Genomic DNA, 20,520 nt, shown 5'->3' with positions numbered 1-20,520 from the left:
ATATCCGAGCCAGAGGCTACAGGGAGAGGACAACACCGCGGACACGGGCACCAGAATGGACGAGGGGGCGCAGCAAGAACCGGGAACGGAGAGGACGGCTGACACGGCGATGGAGAAGGACAGACGAAGGAAGGAAAACGTGGAGAGATGGCAGCGTGTGTTGAGGAGAAAGACGGGAGAAGAAAAAAGAGGAATGTCGAAAAAGGGGAAAGACAGGAGGCAAGAACAGTCAAAGAATTGGCACAGTGGCTCCCAGCTTGTGCGCCTGAGGACACCGCCGCCACCGCCACCACCATCAACGACACCACCAACAACAACAACACAGACACGGGTCGTAGACCCGACGACGGGGGACGTGGAGGTGTCGCTGGAGACGGGAGCAGAGACGACAGGCGAGGCGGCGATGGACGAGAGACGGAGGAAGGAGGAGGTAGAGAGATGGCAGCGAGTATTGAGGAAGAAGACGGGAGAGAAAAGTGGAACGGTGGAAAAAGTGAAAGAAAGAGACAAGAACAGATAAAAAAGTGAGTGCGGGCACCGCATGCTATGGGAAAGAAAGGACAAGGGGAATCTAGAGTTGCAATAGAAGCATATTTGAATGACAGACGGGACCGACGAGGGGATGCTTAGTTTAGGGGGATTGTGTAGTTTTTGATATGTTTGTTGTTGTTTTTTTTACTCTTCTGTGTAGTTGGCTAGACGCTGGAAGGACCCAAGAGTAGGGAATATTTTCAGGTCTAGAGAGGGGGCCCTGTCCATGATGGGGACAAACCCCTCAGTTTAGTTAGAGAGGGTAGGGGGTAGTCGCCCCTAGGTGGAAGTCCTGTGTGTGTGTGTTTGTGTTGTGATTATTAGTGTAGTAGTTTGTTTGTGAGTGCGTGTATGGCATGACATTTGGATGTTAACATTATATTGGACATAAACAGGTAGAACAGATGAGGGGAGATAAGTGAATAACTGATGGTTAATATTATGGGAATTATTTGAACAAAGGATGGTTAACAAGATGTGTATAGTGTCAATGAATGTAAATGTGATTAACTCTCCAGTATAAGGAGAAAGGGTATAACGACGGATATGATGGTGGAAATGTTCTAATGATAATGAAGATGGACTTGTGAAAAGGAAAAGAGAAAAAAAGGGAAAAAATAAGACAAAAAAGTAAATCCTGTATATGAACAGTATGTTGATGACTAATGTGAAGACTAATGTGAAGATATGATGGATGCCATGGTGTATTTGTTTGTGTGAAAAAATCAATAAAAAATTGAGTGAAAAAAAAAAAAAAAAAAAAGAAGTCAAAAAACCTAGGAGTGCTATTTGATCAGCAATTGAACTTTGAACCCCATGTTAAGAAAGTAGTGCAGACATGCTTCTTTCAACTAAGAAACATTGCCAAAATAAAATCACTACTATCATTACAGGATCATTGCAATTCCCTCTTCATTACTCTGAGTTGCTCCTCCATACACCGTCTCCAACTGGTACAAAACGCAGCAGCTAGACTATTAACAAATACACATAGAAGGTCCCACATTACTCCGGTGCTGAAAGCACTACACTGGCTGCCAATAGACTGCAGAATTGTTTTTAAGATTTTATTAATTACTTTTAAAGCCCTTCGTGGACTGAGTCCAAGATACATATCAGAACTATTGCACCCAAAGGTCAATAGAAGAGCACTCAGGTCATCCAATAAAGGCCTCCTTGACATCCCTGCTACCAAGCTGATAACAAAGGGTGATCGTGCGTTTAAAAAAGTTGCACCTACTCTATGGAATGACCTACCACTATCTTTAAAAAATGCGGAGTCTGTTGATGCCTTCAAAAAGCTGCTAAAAACACATTTGTTCCGCAAACATTTTTGTTAGTAACCACTGCCGATTTGTTTGTGTTGTGATTTATATGTACTTTCTGTGTATTTTATTTTTATTTGAATTGTGGTTTCAGTTCATTGTGTCATGTTTTTATTATTGCTTGTTTATTGTACAGCACTTTGTAACAGTTGTTTTGAAAAGTGCTCTATAAATAAAGTTACCTTACCTTACCCTCATGTTTTCAAATGATAGAAGACATCCTGAAATATGTCTAGATGTTTTGATTTTAGAGCCATCTATTCTTGCTTGCAGGCGGGGTTTGCCTAGAACTCATGTGCGTTTCCAAATAACGCTTCCAGGACAAGTGAAAAGTGGCTCATCTTACCCTGTTCTTCCTATAAGGCCATTCAACTTCCAACACCAAATATGTTAACTGTGTTAAGATGTTAAGACTCATTGCTTCTGGTGACTGACATTGTCCTTCTAATGTGAATGCCTACAAGTGCTGTGTGTGTGTGTGTGTGTGTGTGTGTGTGTGTGTGTGTGTGTGTGTGTGTGTGTGTGTGTGTGTGTGTGTGTGTGTGTGTGTGTGTGTGTGTGTGTGTGTGGCTGTGCTGTGCTGTGCTGTGCTGTGCTGTGCTGTGCTGTGCTGTGCTGTGTGCGTACCTGCAACAGTATGGGTGGTGCTTGGTTTAGTTTGTCCTGAAATCGGTGAGTACACCAGATTTTTGGTCAGTGTGTTGTTTCTAACCACAGGTATCTGCATAGCTTCATCTGGTTCTTCCATCTGGCACCGCTTCTCCAAATCCTTCTTCACCTCAGAGAAGATGGCCATGAGGTTGTCACCCCTGTAACACACAACATTCAGAACACACAGTTATCAACTACACTCGACATTGTTTGAATTGTGGTCAGTTAAACAATGGAGTAGGCCTACAGCACATGCAGCAACGTGGTCTTTAAGTTTCACTTAGCAGTCCATAATACTATTTAATGTGAGTTCATATTCAAGTTTCATATTCGTATATAATTACTATTTTGAGAGTTACCTGCGGCACCCCTTTTTCAGCTGTTTGCACATAGACTTCGTGAACCAGCTTCCAGTCTTCTTGTTAGTAAAATTTGGAGAATTCGGTGTGCTTCCCACAATAACCAGAAAATCTGCATCCACGGTAACAGTGGAATCTTCATCCTGCTCCCCAACCCCCTGGGGTGCCTCGATGAGCAACAAGTTGGGCTTGTTCACGAGGGCAGGGCAGTTTACTCCATTGAAAGGTGTGATTATTTTATCAATGAGGAGGGGCAACCCATCAGTTCCGAAGACACAATCCACTGCTCCATTACTACAAATGTAGCAAACAAAGGCATCTCCGTGCTGTAGAGGATTGTCAGCATTGAGTTCAGTGAACTCCTCGTCCTCACTGGACCATTCCATTACATTGGACCTCTGTAGCTCTGTGAGGGCCTCCAAGGAAGAGAAGTGCTTCAGTGACTTTAGCATTTCCTTCTTGATTTGGTTTTTATACATCAAAACCCTGAAGCCCAGCCAGCTGAATGTATTTGCCACATCCTCTGCAGGGGAGGAAAACAAGCACTCTTTATTCATTAAGCTTCAATCACTGAAAAAACACAACCATTTGCTTCAGCATAGTGTTTGGGTTAGGGTTAGGGTTAGGTTTTCATGATTACAGTACATTTTAGATTTAGAAGTTGACATGCTGGTGGAGAATAATGAGAATTGCAGACATAGAGGGATCTCCAATTTATAGAGAATTAACAGTACTAACAACCAACATTTAAGAGTATGAAGTTAAGTATCAATTCAGTCAAGGTTACCAGCGTCTATGTTTGCCGCAAATCGAGGTTGCTGTGATTCAAAGGTGTCATTGGAGATGATTACACAGAGTCCTGTAGGTCTACTGGTCAAGTCGTACTGCTCATCCTAAAAAACATCAGAAACAGACTTATGCCTCATTCACATACAGAAAAGCCAAGCTAATGGTTGGCTTGGTAATTCAATGTAATCTCTATGAAAACCAGCTTTTAAAATTTCCAAGCTGGTTTTCATAGAGATTACATGGAATTACCAAGCCAACCATTAGGCTTGGCTTCTCTCAGTGTGAATGCAGCATTAGAGTTTGGCACGGATACACAATGATACGCTACAATGTCTGTAGTGGGACAGGTAATTGCATTTTTTAGGAAAGAAACCTGGCTATAAAGACTTTCTGATGTCCAATTTAGAATGTTACGTACAGAATAATCAAAATCATTATGTAATCAGTAATATATGTGGTTAGACATATCCGAAAAGACATTTTGAAAATGTAGGGCCCTATTTTCGTCCATGCTAAAAACCCTAAACCCCTAAACTTCTTTGCCTTTTTTTTTTTTTTTTTTACTATTTTGAAAAACATTTTAAAATACTTCAAATAGCCGATCTACATCAATGCGTTATGAACTTATATATCAGCTATTTGAACTTTTTTCAAAATTTTGCTTGGCGAAAATAGGTAGCCTAGTAAACTGACTCCTCCCAAGGCAGGAAGAGACTGGTTTACGAGGCTAGAAAATAGGGCCCTCGAAGAATGACCCAAGAGATACACTATGAAAAATGTTGGTGCTTCTTTCCAGAACTGAAGTATTGTTCTCCTTATCTGCACCACTACTGCACCAGGACTAATCAGAACTTTAGTGCATGTATTACACTATGAGCAGTGATGTAAATAACAACTCTCTATATATTTTATACTATTGATAAGAAAATAATAATTGAACCTGTCATTACTTTTACTTACATGTACTTTTTCCTGTACAGCATCATCTGGATGAATAAAAGGCAAACAAAATTAAATTCCAAAAGCTAAAACTGTGTGTGTGTGTGTGTGTGTGTGTGTGTGTGTGTGTGTGTGTGTGTGTGTGTGTGTGTGTGTGTGTGTGTGTGTGTGTGTGTGTGTGTGTGTGTGTGTGGCTGTGCTGTGCTGTGCTGTGCTGTGCTGTGCTGTGCTGTGCTGTGCTGTGTGTGTACCTGCAACAGTATGGGTGGTGCTTGGTTTAGTTTGTCCTGTGGAGGAGAGAATTGATAGCTTTTAGTGTTTACACATGATTAATATTGTAGTGTAGTGTAGGACTGATATTCACTTCTGTTAAGAATAAAATGCAGGCTTATTAAAATGACCTGGCTGCTCAAGAGAAAGAATCCAGTCCTTGAGTTGTGTATTATAACTGCGTTGAATCTCTGGATCTTTGAGAAGTTGAAGGAAGTCAGATGAAGGACCCTCTCCTTTGGCCATCAATGTATCGATAAGGTCGATACAAGCAGCGTCTTCTGCTTCTTTTGCTTTATTCTTCAGCTGTCGATACACTCTGTCATCAACGAGCTCTGCAGACTGTACATGAGTCAGAATGACCTGGAAATCTGCGCCGAGCCACTCGACAAGTTTCACCTTGTTCTTCCTTAGTATTTTCACTGAGGATTCCTGTCAAAGGAAGTTGCAGGTATTTTTTTTCTTTTTCAATATGTATCAAGCGTAACAATAATAACATGTGACCAAGGTACACCGTACACCTTATTCTGAGTTTCTATTTGCCAGAAAACCTTGAGTATTTACCTGATTGGAAGCCATGGTCTTCTCTGGATGAGGCACAGCTGACAAGCAAAGAAGGAATTTAGTCTTATTGTGATGATGAAAAAAGCATTTACATTTTACTGTATGTAGGCTACTCATCAGCTTGTACTGTATACAACACATGTATACCGTATACATACGGTATGTATACAAACATGCTGCGTGTCTGGTAAGTGGGGATTGGTATTTTACCTATATTCAAAATGTATATTTCCACGTATTGCCCGGCTTGGTTGAATGCCTGATTCTGATTGGTCGAGCGCTGAAATCAGCGGTGAATTATGAGCGTATAATGACCGCTTCGCTCTATAATTCACCGCTAATCAAAGGCTCAGAGCAGCTGCTGTATTCAGGCTGCACTGTGTGTTTTTAGTGCCGTATCCAACATGGCAGCCATGTAAACAAACACACAGCGACATTTACAACCAAACATTGCTCTGAAAAATGTTTTAAAAACCATTTGAGGCGAGAAATAGACGACGCATTGACAGAAAATGGATTCTATTTGACCAGCACTTCCTTGTTTTCCAAGGCGACCGTGTTGCGCTCGGAGGGGACTCACTTTCAGCCGTCTAGCTGTAAACAAGGAAATACTTTGTTTTGTTTTCATTATTAATTTTATGTATTAGCCGGGTAATAAGTGCTATAATGTCTTGCTGCTTCGTCATTATGGCTTATATGGACACTTCGGGCTGATAATTCCCCTCGGCTCCGCCTCGGGGAATTATCACCCCGTCGTGTCCATATAAGCCATAATGACCGCGCAGCAAGACCTTATCGCATACCTATGGTATAGCAACCTAACTCAGAGATCAGGTTGGGTATAGGCAGTAAATGAAATAAATACATACAAAATGGGAGGATGTATAAATCATCTGTTATTTAAAAGGTGACAGTAGCTTAGTTTTGAGGTTGTATTAGTCTTTGTGTGCCATTCACATCAACACCATTAGCCTATATTCCACCACCACAAGTCCACATTGTGTTATAGGTTGCATTATGTGCTGGCATTAAATGTTGTGCTGATTTGCCTCTAGATGGCAGTATATCTCCATTCACATGTTGCTGAACTGCTAGATGTGCCCCTAGTCCGGCTGCCAACTTAGCATTTATGGCATAGGTATGATATTTGGTATATAGTTTTTTTTTATTGGCTAAAATGTTGTCTATATATATATACGTTCATGAAACCACCTGCTGACCGCCTGTCAGCATTGAGCAACTTTATTTATAGGGGGTAAAAGTTTGTCCTATTCACTTACTATACACTATACTATAAAGGAGAGAAATACCCCCTGAAAATCTGCTTTAAGTAGCATGTGAGGGGTCAGACTAGGCGTTTATAATTATTCTATAATTATTTATATTTTTGTTTGTCTGTTTTTAGGCCAAGGAATGTTTTTCATGCCAAACCAATGCTTTCAGAATAAGCCCCTAGTTTGACCCCTCAGGCCCTCACATGCTACTTAAAGCAGATTTTTGGGGGTATTTCTTTCCTTATAGTTATACTGTATAGTAAATGAATGGGCCTCACACTTTTACCCCCATAAAAGAAATTGCTCAATGCTGATAGGTGGTCAGCAGGTGGATTCATGACTGTATGTATATACGGTAGACAATATTTTAGGCCAATAAAAAAAAAAACTATATACCACATTTCATACCCCACCTCAGCCCTGACAAAACTGTCAAAAGTGATGACTCATCACTAAACCATATTTTTGTGCATTTGTTTTTAGGCCAAATAATATTTTTCATGCCAAACCAATGCTTGGAATGGATTCAGAATAATTATAAACCCCTAGTCTGACCCCTCACATGCTACTTAAAGCAGATATAAATAAAATTGCTCAATGCTGACAGGCGGTCAGCAGGTGGTTTCGTGAATGTATATATATAGACAACATTTTAGGCCAATAAAAAAACTATATACCAAATATCTATGCCATAAATGGCAGCCGGACTACCCTTAAACCCTTTCACTTTCTATCTCAAGCATCAACTAAACTACGTTTTCTCTACCTTTAGTTCAATTCAAACCACAGAATGTGACCTTGTCTCAGTATTATACTTATACATAAATACATGTAACACACCTGGATGTGCTCATGCTTCTCTCAATTAACCATATTCTGTACATGTAAAATATGACCCATATTGTATGTCATGATAAAGAAATACATACAATAGTCTTGTTTAAGACACATTCTGCTCAAGTGATGTGGTGACACTGGATGAGTCTGTAGGCCTATGCTTGTCACACTATCAATGTATGATGTTAAATACTATAGGCCATATAGAAAGGGGTTTCCTGGTGAGTGACAAACAGTACAGTACTGTACATTACGGCATAGGCCCATGCATGTCTGTAGTGTTTTTTTTTATCACATTCACATGTGCTTATAGTCGGTCAAAACAGAGAAAATATCTTACCTTAAGGCTTGATGGCTTGAGGCTCACAGACGAGAGTCAAAGAGAAAGAAGCTGAACAAAATTTCGGATAATGTTAAGATGGCGTTGCAGCTCTGTGCATCTGATGTGTGAAACTGTACGTCCTGGCTGTGTGTGTTTATTTGTTTCACTTTAGTGTCATTGTACTGGTGCCGCACAATAACTGGGTTCTGGACTTTGGACTTTGTGCTTTTATTCAGCCTTGAAGATTTTATACAAGCAGAGGTATCATTTGAGGGTGGCAAAACCTTGAGGGTGGCAAAAAGAAAGATAGCACCTGGGGCTGATTAATATTATGTTGGCAGACAAGACGTGTCTGTAACAATTCTGTATTCCCAATAAAACATTGACATGGCGTGACAATGTACTGTAAACTACAAACAGGTGACTCTAAACTTGGTATGAGGCAATACCACCGATATACTGTATAATGAGGCTACACTAGATGCAGAACATTCCATTATGAAATACACCTGAGTATACCCGAGTGAACAACATGTGCATGAGTGCTCACAAAGATGTAAAGGTAATCATTTAAATAACAATGAACATTTAGCCTATACTCTCCAGTAAGCTGACTTGAGATATTGACAGCCAATCATCTGATACCAGTTACAGTACTTATGGCACTCATCATCACCAAACAATCTGGACTTTAGACTTTAGCACAATGTCTATACAATTATTTGAATGCATTCATTTGCACACGTACATGTGTGCTCGGTAACGCCGAACTACTAAGCTTTATATTGAAGTATTGAAGAACTTAACACTTCTTATTACTACTTCAAATCAAAAATACACCTGAACTTTAGATCATAGACAGACTTGTTTACAAATTAGTTCAGACATTTGAGACTCATTTAGCTATGGATGTGACATGTATTCCATTTGGGGCACATGTATTTTTTTGGGGGCACAAAGGAAATCTAGATTTATTAAAAGCAACCCATTATAATTTGGGTGTGCTGCTGTCAAACCCCACATTATACAATCAATTCAGCTTCATGCTAATCAAGTTTGATGGCCACAGCTATGTATACTCTTGACAATTAAGTGTTGGTTATGGCACAACTACAGATGAGCTCAGTGACTGGAGTGTGTCTGTCTCAGAGTTCTCATCTAAAGCAGGGGTTCCCACACTTTTTTGTCTCAGCGCACCCCATGAATATATCTTTAATCCGAGGCACCCTTACATTATAATTTTCACTCCCAGCACCTTATATTTATAGCATATCGTCGTTGTCGGGTGGAAACCTTGTATGTCCAAAACCGTTCGTTTTGTATTTATCATCTATAAAATGTACTAAACTAGTGAAAACAGCAGATCTACAAGCACACAACGCTTTGCATCGCGAGGCGTTGTGTGCTTGTAGATCTGCTGTTTTCACTAGTTTTGTGTGACAGTCTTGTATGATTAAGCAGGGCTTTGCTTTACCAAAATACATACACATTTGACACTTGGATATACAAGGTTTCTGCCCGACAGTGACGATATTTTAGTGCTTATGTTGCGAGGTAAACGTTGAGATAATAGCCATTTTGGTTAGAACTGACTGAAAATAACTTTGTACTTCAAGTTTAAAATGATACTATTAAATATTTTTTCAAGTGTCCAAATAAATTCCATATAATTATCAAATTATCTCGCGGCACCCTTGGACTGCCGTCACGGCACCTGCAGGGTGCCCCCTCACCCACTTTGAAAACCCCTGATCTAAAGACTACAGGAATTAAGACCACCTGCAACAGCGACAAGACAATAATCTATCTATCCCATACAGTAACAAATACCCAGCCATGTCAATATACTGTACATTTTATATGAGTTAAAAAAGGACCCCAATTGAATCCTTTTAGTTGACCTTGCACCAGTTAACTGTACTGTCATGAAACTATCTTTTCCTTCAAACTCTAAGTCATCCATCAATCAATCAATCAATCAATCAATCAAGCAATCAATCAAGCAATCAATCAATCAGCCAGCCAGCCATGACATCCCTCCACTTAATCCACGTAAAATAAATTGTTAGCCTACCATGTTCAATTACGTAAAAAAAAAGCACCAAGTAGTACATTGTATTTATTTATTTTGAGTCATGCATACATTTTTTTATTTTATGCCAATAATAGGGTAAACAAATAATTGCCCTCCCCAACAGGAAGGAGGGAGGACTCTTTGCAATGATTTAATGTCCTATGGTTGACTAACTGCACCGACAGGGTGGGAGTTTTCCTGAATGTCGTAGCCAGACAGGATGCGTTGATCTTCCAGTTGCATGAAAGGGGAATGCCTTCCGTGTTATGAAGGGCCTCTCAGACGCAGCACCAGGTGGAGGGTGGAGCAGTCCTGAATGTTGTAGGAAGACAGGGTTCGGCCATCTTCCAGTTGCTTGCCGGCAAAGATCAGCCTCTGCTGGTCAGGGGGAATGCCCTCCTTGTCCTGGATGCAGGCCTTCATGTACTCAGTGGTGTTGTTTGGCATGAGCGTAAGGGTGAGGGTCCTGCCAGTGAGGGTCTTGACAAAGATCTGCATATTTGCACCTGTATGAAGAAAAGAAAACATCGAGGGCTCAGGAAAACTATGATATAGTAATATGAAAGTCTTGTGACTTCTGTGCCATTCAGTAAGCTTTACTTTCAGCTGTTTTATTTGATCCTTACAATTGAAGAATGAAAATGGAATGACAGAGAAACGTTAATTATTTTCATTTGTAGAATTCATCACTTATTTTACACTGTAGAAAGTCCCAAATGGACTGAAGCTGTCAAATGGAATGATGCCCTCATACTAAAGTTAACATGTTAGGCTGTTTGTTGTATGATGCAGGAGGCAGAGGAGAGGGCGGCAATGGCAGTAATGACTTGGCCAAGTTAGCCTCGTAAACCGCCCTCTTCCGGAAACCATTTCATTTCCTACTGGATTACGGAAGTTGGTCCTTTACTAGGCTAGGGCCAAGTTATTGTGCCATGTAGCAAATAGCAATGTATATTTCTGTTAGGAAATGGCATGATGGACCCCCACAAAAAGACCACACAAAATATCGACATGCGTAGATGTGCCCTTTTGTGTTTGAGTGCCTGCCCTTTCAATGCACTCTGCACGGCCCTGGTCTAATTGAAATGTGCATTACATTACGAACGAATGTGTTAATGTCATCGTTAAACAGAAAATGGTGTTTTACTCAACCCAAATTTTTTTTTTGCTGTACGGTCTCAGCTAAATTAACGACAAACACTCAAAATAAAACAAGTTAACCTAGTGTGCCTAATCATTGATTTCGTTTTAAAAGAGAAGCACTAACAAACATCCCAGTAATACTTACAATTTGAGCGGCTTCTGTTAACAGCTGTCAGAAATGGTCTCTCTCGTCTCCGCAGGAACTATACTGAAAGGGGCCACAACGTTGGTATTTATACGTGATGTTGTGATGTGTTGAGTGTTCGAGTTCTAAGACATTCTACAAATGCTTGTTTAAACATTATAGTGTGTTTAACTGGTTCTTAAAAAATGTCCACAGAGGCTGCAGCTCTCATGACCTGTGGAAGGACATTCCATAATGTTGCTCGGGGACACTTTGAACTTTAGGCTTCCCAGGCTGGCTCACTAACCATGCAACTATGGGGCTGTTAAGTATGACATCATTTTGTAGGCAGAGGAGAATTTCTGCCCCCAGTTTCCGTGAATCTTTTTACTATTTTTACTATTTACACATTTTTCTTCTCTTTGTTGTTGAAAGGAAAGTGTTAGAATTATACTTTAGTCGTTATTTTTGTCTTGGATCTGTTGAAAATAGCGAGGGACAGAAAATGATCTGGGGGCAGATTCTCCTCTGCCTACAAAATGATGTCACAGCTTAAAAGCCCTGGACCCTGGTCAGCTGTACCTTAGAGCAGGGGTTTTCAAAGTGGGTGACCAGTCCAGGGGTGCCGCGAGATCATTTGATAATATTTGGAATTTATTTGGACACTTGAAAAAAAAACATTTAGTATCATTTTAAACTTGAAGTACAAAGTTATTTTCAGTCAGTCCTAACCGAAATGGCTGTTATCTTAATGTTTTCCTCTCAACATAATTGGCTATTCTCACTATTTTAAATCGTTTTTAAAATAAAACACAAAAAGAGAAGGTTTTGGACATACAAGGTTTCCACCCAACAACAACGATTTCATGTAGGGGTGCCTCGGATAAAAAAATATATATTCATGGGGTGCCCTGAGACAAAAATGTTTGGGAACCCCTGCCTTAGAGTCCTGCTGGGCATGTATGGTTATAGCAGGTCAGTGAAGGGTCCTGGACATCACCGTCTATAATGTTTGTATGAGGCTCCACTGGCAGCGCTGGTGGACGAAAGTACGAAAGGTGCTTTTGGGCTGCCCAAGGATAAGGGAGGAATGGCATTGTCGAACTTGAAAGAATACTTTAACCCATTCAGGGTTTCACTTAAATGGAGCTCAGTTAGTCTGCTCTTGAGAGACTACTATGTCAGTGGTTCTCAAACCTTTTCATGTGAAGGACCCCCAAAATTATATGTATTTGGCCACGGACCCCCATCTCAAAATATTTAGTTCCAGGGACCACCCAGAAGCAAGATTTGAGTTACAAACGTTTGCTCTAAAAATACATATATTCAAAGATTTGCACATGCACATTTTCACGACTTTTTCAAAAAATAGCAGATCTACAAGCTCGCAGCGCGGCACTCGGTGCCGGGCTGTGAGCTTGTATATCTGCTATTCCTAGTATGCTGGTGTAACCCAGGATATATTGCAAAAAGGAAGGATATTGAAATGGATCAGGGAGGGGGGCAAATACCAAATTTGGTGTCAAATAAAGAACTGGGAAAAAAAAATAGAGAAAGATTCGGACCTGATTACTAAATTTACAATTGAAATTTGGAATACCATAGTTAAGAAATACAAATTGGAAGAAGAAAGAAAGATCCTGGGCTGGCTGACACATGACCCAAACGTCAAACCTGGCGTCATCGACCAAGGATTCAAACAAAGGAGTAGTTCACCCCCAAAATGACTGTTTTTATATTGATTACTTATGCCATGGAGAGTAGAGTTCAATATTATTTTTAGTTTTTTGTCACATTCCTAAGACAAAAATTTGATTCGAGTAAATTTACCCCCATTGATTCCTGATGGGGACCCATTTCGTAACGGGTCCCCATCCGGAACGAATGGGGGTAAATTTATTGTTATCAAATTTTTGTCTTAGGAATGCGACAAAAAACTAAAAATATTATTGAACTCTAGTCTTCATGGCGTGAGTAATCAAAAGAAAACAAGTCATTTTGGGGGTGAACTACTCCTTTAATTGAGAATGGGCAGATGCAGAGTTTTGGTGATTTACTGGCAACATATGATCTGGACAATCATGAGTTTTTCCAAATCTAGAGATAAGGGACTACTATGTATAAGAGATTTAAACTGCTTCAATGAACCCACTAATTAAGATAATAACTCCAAAGATCAGAGGAAAAGTCACAGCAGAGAAACAACCATGCTGGAGATTATGTGGATAGATGGATGCGGACCACGAACATTGTTCAATTGATTTCATAGACAGCTTTAGACTTAATTTAACAACACTAGGCATATCATCAAGTTTTGTGTAAATGAATGTCTTGACTTATATGTTCATGTGTATTTTCAGAAATCCACACCAAACCGATTTTGTTCTCTCCAGAATAGGGATGTTATAGCCTAGGGTCCAATTGGTTAATATAAAAAAAAAAGAAAAGTCTCTGTTACACAAATAACTGGCGGCCCCCATGCAATGTTTGTAATTGCATAAAACAGAACAGATTTAGAGTAGCTATAATAACACATCTTGGTTGTGTACAGTAGCTATGCTACACCTTCTTGTACAATTCACACACACACAAACACATGTATTTTTTCCACGGTTTTGCAACCCATTTTCTCACCCAGTGCCAACTACCTAACCTGTAGTCCTGGTTTCCGCTCTCCCCCTGCCGCGCCAGGGGAATTGTGGAGCACCTGGCTGGCTACGGAGAGGTAGTATAGAAACCAGGACTACTGCATGTTTTTGTGAGGGCATCTACCCTATAGGAGACACGGGGAGAACATGCAAACCACACACAGAATGGCCCTATCGCCAACCCCACCTAGGGCGTGGGCTGATGACGCGGAGGGAGGAACACGCCCCCAGCACCCACAGCGTCACCCAGCAGGAATCGAACCCAGGACCTTCTAGCTGTGAGGCGAAGCGCTAACCACTGCGCCGCCGTGCCCTCTTGTAATACATGTAATACATGTAATACATGTATTTTGGCAGAAGTTGCCATGCATACACTCAATGCATATGTCACGTTTTTTTTGCGTCTCAGAGAATTAGAGAAACGGAGCGCTTGCCGTGCCGCACAGGGCGGAACAAGCGGTCGCCACAACAACGTCCTCCAGGCGGAGCCACTCGATTGTCCACGACATTGCAAGCGGCGCGAAGGCCAGCGGACCTTGGTCCTGCTCTTCGCCCCCGAGCGCCGCAGGCGCGAGTGGCCGCGAAGAGCGGGCCAGGGCCGCGCGGCCGGCGGAGCGCCGCGCGAGTTACGAAGCCGTGGTGAATGCAATCGTTATATTTATGCCCAGGCCGTAAGGCCTGGGCAAGCCCACGATAAACGCCCTGTCCAAGTGACTACAATGGAGCTAATGGCTAAGCTAGGCTAGGCTAGGCTAGGCTAGGCTAGGCTAGTAAATAAAGAAAGAGAGTCGCAAACGAGTGACGTCAGCGCCTTCACTATTGAATGGCTGCGTCGCCATCTGGTGGTGATTAGTGTGTGGTGAACTACAAAACGAGCGCTCTTACCACAGTCTCCCTGAGTTACCCAGTTACCCTGTAACACATACATTCAATGTCCATACATGAAAGTTAGATAGCATTTTTACGTTAACGTTTTTCACTGAATAGGTGCTGGGTCTACCTACGTTATTGTTTCTTATATTACTATTTCTATGCATTTGATGCTTATTGTAAGTCACTCTGGATAAGAGCGTCTGCTATTAAAATGCCTAAATAGTAAATTGTAAAATTGTTGAGGGCGTATACTTGCCGAGGTCAGTCCATCTCTTAAACACTCTAATAATTCAAATGCCAAGTGAATTTGCCATTTGGCAAAATAGCAGATCTATAAGCTCATAATGCTTCACTTCGCACCACGCTGTGATCTTGTAGATCGGCTATTTTCATTAGACTATTATAATTTTGTATTTATGTAATGTCTTGGTTTGCTTTGTTTCTCTGTTTTAAAATGTACACAATTATTGTGAATTAATAAATAAAGAAAAAAATATATAAAACACATTTTGAAATAGGCCTATTTATATATTTTTTTAAATATCGGAAAAGAAATGGGATTTTTACTCCAGTCGTGACCCATAAAAATTGGTCCATGACCCACAAATGGGTCCCGACCCACTGTTTGGGAACCGCTGCTGTACACTGTGTAATATACTAGCATTCTTCTGTGCTGACTAAAACCTCTGGCATCTGGCAACCCCACGGGCGCATGAATGATGATTATGCTGACGACTAGTGGAACTGCTTCTGGTATCTGGCAACCCTGGCTGCACACAACAGGAAAAGCAGCTGATCACCAATGTGATCAATGGAAGCCGACAGACAGATTTTACGGAAGGCAGACAAACAGACACCCACTGTGTGAATTTGGACAACAATGCCGCTCAACCTGAATGATCTGACCGTGGAGGGACTTTAACTGGGTTGTTATAGCAGGTAAATGGTTTAGACTGCTATTAAAAATACCACCATAAGCTTGTTGACTGTCTGTCACTGCGTGCATGGGTCATGTTTTGAGCTATAGCCCTAGAATGTCTCAGTCTGTATATGATATAACACTTCCAAATATGAATATTACACAATTAATGGTTATGTGTAATAGATCACAGATAATCGAGGGCTTGTTTTGAGGTCGTGGTTTTTGTAAAGTCACATTTAGACAGGAAGAAAGTCCACTTTCACTGACATACAGACTGAGACAAGACCAGACCAGAGAACCCACTATAAGCAGGTTGCTGTGCTGTCTCTGGCTGCTATAGCTGGTTATGCTAACTTGTAGCTAAAGTTGACATATGGCATATGGTTCGATATTGTTTCATTGTTGTGTGTGTATGGCTGCTGTGTTGCCGAATTGTAGCGAAATGTACACGCCTTTGAACATCAAAGAAAGCAGCGTCGCCATTATATATCAGCATGAGCTGGCATTTATAGCTGTTGTTTCTTTTGAAAGGTGCAGCAGCTCAGAGTTAGCCTGGCTAATAATATTAATAATAATGATGAAAAAAAGAACAGATCTATAAGCTATCAATAGCTTGTAGATCTGTTCTTTTTTTTTGTGCCGACCCTCGCGAGAAGTGTACAGCCACCCACCACCACACACACAGTAAAGGCTAAATGAATAGCTATAGCTCTATAAGTAATGCAAGCACAATTATTAGACAACACACAACAGCAACATGCTGCTTAGTAGTTGTTTGTACTATTTGACATGATTGATAACCTTATAGATTAGTTATTACTTTGAGAAAGTGGGTCAGGATGAATCATGTCAGTTTTATTTGCAACAGCTCCTGTCTCTATCTATCTATCTATCTATCTATCTATCTATCTATCTATCTATCTAACTGTAGTGTGCAAGTAGATACATTGTAGTTAGGATTGTTTAGAAGGAAAAGTATTGATTTTATGTTATACCTTGTAATAGCCTACCAGAAGAGTCGCCAGAAAGAAACTCGCTTGAGCTGATGGTTTATGCCTTTTGATTGATTGATTGATTGATTGAGGTGTTTATTAGATGTTTTGGATAGGAAAAGGTACAGTTTCATGACAGTACAGTTCACTGATCGTGTAAGGCAAGGCTTGTTTGTTATTTTCCTTTGAGATCCTTAATATCCTTATATAGCCTACCTCTGTAAACTATGCCTAAAGGGTTAAACCTAACCTTATTCCCAACCTTAACCTCAGTAAAACGGTGCCAAAACCTAACCCTGTTAGTAATCTTAACCTCAGAAAGATATGCGTAATCCTAAAGTTATTTCTAACCTTATTCACAGTAAAACAAATACAAGAATAAGAATCTCTGCAAATTTCTTTCCGGTGACTTTACCGGTTACCATACCTTGTACAATTAACACCAAGCCAGAATTACTCAGCACACATGTTGTACCATAACCAACTGTATACTCAAATTTGAGCTCATTTTGTAGGCATGTTGGCAGTGTTTGAGTTGTTGTGGGCTTCCTGCCAAGGCCAGTCCATCTTTATCACAGAATAGTGATAACTCAACATGACACAATGCTCCCTGTTACAGCAAGTGAATTATGTCATTATAAGACATTAAGGTCCGCTGCGCTGTGACATCGTTTCGCTATACAGCTGCCAGAAATGTGTCATTGTTGATCTTGGGCTCATTTCTCCAGACACGTGTTGACTGTCCACAACACACGTGTTGACTGTCCACAACACACACAGCGTTGGTTCTCAGTAAGTTGGGGTCCGGGGACCCCCAGCAAGGGTCCTTGAGGGGTCCCTCTCAATATATACAGCAGCAGTACACCCCCTCCCCTGGCTGCTCAAATCCTCTCAAGGACCCTTGGGACTTTGAGAACCACTGGTGTGTATATGGAATCCATAAGGGTCCATTTGGTTCCTTTAGCTGGGGGACCCCCTGGAACCCCGTCCTCCTGAGGGGGTCCAGTGTCTAAGACCAAGGAGCACACCTTGTGAGGCAACACAGATCATATATTAATACAGTATTATTACACACACACATCATTGTTTGTGTAATAATCAGGGCTCAACAATATGTCCGTACACGGACATTGACAATGTGTCGTCCGTGGCAAAGACTTGGCCTGGTCCGCAGGGGCGTCACACCAAATTCTGGGCCCTGGGTACAAGGACTCACTGCGGGCCCCCCATAAATGTTAACTATTGAAAAATAGCAGATATACAAGCTCACTGCGAGCTTGTAGATCTGCTATTTTTGAAAAAAAAAGTGAAAAAGCGTGCAAGAAACCCATGTTTCCATGTCAGTGATGCTCAAACTTTTTCATGTGAAGGACCCCCAAAATGATATGAATTTGGCCACGGACCCCGATCTCAAAATATTTAGTTCCAGGGACCCCCAGAAGCAAAATTTGAGTTAGAAATCTTCGCTTAAAAAATACATAAATTCAAAGATTTTCACACATTTTCACAACTTTTCAAAAATAGCAGATCTACGAGCTCGCAGCGCGGCACTCGGTGCCGCGCTGTGAGCTTGTATATCTGCTATTTTTCAATAGATAAAGTTATTTAGGGCCCCTCCACCTTGGGCCCTAGTAACTCAGTCCCACTTTCCTACCCCTTGTGACGCCCCTGCTGGTCCGTGGCAAACCTTTTACACACCGTTATAATGTTCTTATTTTGATCATAAGACCCAATTACTGAATGTCAGTCTCCAGTCTTTCTTCAGAATATGTAGGACACTGATTTACCTGCGACACTCTGAAACATATAGGACAGTGTTTCTCAAATGTTTTATTTTCAAGGACCGCCCCATAACCAAATGAACCCGTTTGGTTGCATTTGTGCACTCTCAGAGTCACAGACCTATCTCTATCTCTTTATTATGTGTTTCTGGTAATGTTATTGTCTGCTCATTTTTTATGTCTCTAGCTGGCAAAAATTGAATTTTGACCACCACCCCTACTGGATAATTTGGCTACTCATGAAATACAATTAAAACTATATCTATATTTTGTTGTTGAAAAACACATGCCCCCCTCACACATTAGAAGGAGAATATCAGTCACCAGAACCAGGCAAGTGAGTTCTCCATGTTTCTGTCATGGTTAAACACTTGAGTTTGAAGTTCCAATGGGTTTGTATGTATAGGAACTATAGGAACAATCTACATATTGAATCAAGCAACTTAAAAACGGTATGTGGGGGAGGCTCACACACACAGTAGCGCTCGCACATGTGCTCCTTCTTTCCCTCTACACCAAATCTCTCCACCGTAAATAAAGTGAGTACTGTAAGTAGGTCAGGAGAGGCTTATTGTCGGCATCAGCCAGGGTTTCACAATGCACTGCTAGTACTAGTATAGACCCCTGGGAGATGGATGGCTGAGGTGAACGCAACACCTACCATCATCTCCCAGTACTCACCGCACGACTTGCACCCAAGTCATGCTACTAAAATGTTATATAGTAGTAATATAACATGTCATACTATCTATTGTATGAATCAGGGGTGTCCAAAGTGCGGCCCGGGGGCCAAATGAGGCCTGCAGGACAAATTTAATACGGCCCGCAACTTCATTCCTAAATTTTATTATAAACGGCCGCCAGCACCGCCAGAAGAATATTTTCCCGGAGTATAATTTTGTCAGGATTGTTCCCTGTTGTCTCATTCTGAAGGGGTCAAAGAAATTGTGTTTTTTGAACATCTGGTTACATTTGGTAATGTGAAATAAGGTTATTTGTGTTTTGTTCAGAGCACACACCTGACAAAAGAACATTGATATTAAATATTGATGATGATAGTTAAATAAAATAGTTTAAATGCGATGCATATGCATTTGACTTTGTTACGATCTGACCAAAAGTTCATTATATCTAGATATAGTCGGCCTTTGGGTGTTTTAATATTTTCTAATTATTACTTTTTAAAGGAGTAATAAGTAACTAATAATTACTTTCCTAAGTAACATTGCCCAAGCCCCGTTCAAGCCACCTCTCATTTTTCCACTGCCATGACATAGCACTCTGTTTTCAGCTTAAAGAACTGGGGGTGGTGGTGTGGTGTGGTGGGGGGGTGGGGGTGGGGGGGGGGGTGTAAATTCCATTGGCTCCAGAAAATGTGGAGCCGGGAGCCTGCAGATCACGAGTCAGAGCAGAGGTTCTCCTCGGCTGGCTGGGCTGTTCTCAGGGCCCGGTCCACCAGGCCGGTCACATGATGGCACACATTCTTAAAGCGTCTTCTGATGCTGAGCAGAGATGAACCGTGATATTGTGTGTGTGTGTGTGTGTGTGTGTGTGTGTGTGTGTGTGTGTGTGTGTGTGTGTGTGTGTGTGTGTGTGTGTGTGTGTGTGTGTGTGTGTGTGTGTGTGTCGCGCGCACACGTGCACAATGCACATGTGTATGTACAGTATATGTGTGTGTATATCTTCTCATCATGCTTAGCTTTACAGTTATACAGTATTACTGTAGCCCAACGCGTGAGCAGAACGCACTCGACTTTCCTCTGCCACACACAGCTCTCTCTCAGAAGCCTTTGCTGTGTGCACTGCCTATACTGTACTATACTGCGTGGCTCTGAGACATGGCAATACATCTCTGAGTCGCAGATCTTTCCCCGGGTCAAAGCAAGTAAGTGTAATGGTTCACGGACGAGACTTAAAGTCTCTTTTTTTCTATACATTCTGTGATAGTTGAGATGGAGAGATCATGGGGGTGACGGACGGACAATGCGGACATCCTTGAATTCGAACCCGCGATGTGCTGTCAGGCTACTTTAGAGCCTAAGTCTCTTCTTGAAAGATTGGAATCCTTTTTCCCGATGGGACAGCATACCTTTTATTAATGG

At 41.2% G+C, this 20,520-nt stretch overlaps 1 protein-coding gene across 1 annotated transcript in view; it reads left to right on the top strand.

The window, feature by feature from the left end:
* The first annotated feature begins 15,535 nt into the window (after window positions 1-15,535).
* Window positions 15,536-20,520, top strand: part of ankrd27 (ankyrin repeat domain 27 (VPS9 domain)) — a 63,755-nt gene continuing 58,770 nt past the window's right edge. The window contains exon 1 of the mRNA XM_080736123.1: window positions 15,536-15,662. The gene's annotated coding sequence lies outside the window, so the exon portion shown is untranslated. The remainder of the gene's footprint in view (window positions 15,663-20,520) is intronic.

Source organism: Nannobrachium achirus, assembly GCF_963921795.1.
Source record: "Nannobrachium achirus genome assembly, chromosome: 11".
Classification (NCBI taxonomy): Eukaryota; Metazoa; Chordata; class Actinopteri; order Myctophiformes; family Myctophidae; genus Nannobrachium; species Nannobrachium achirus.
The sequence above is the reverse complement of the archived record's forward strand: the minus strand, read 5'-3'. Positions and strand labels throughout refer to the sequence as shown.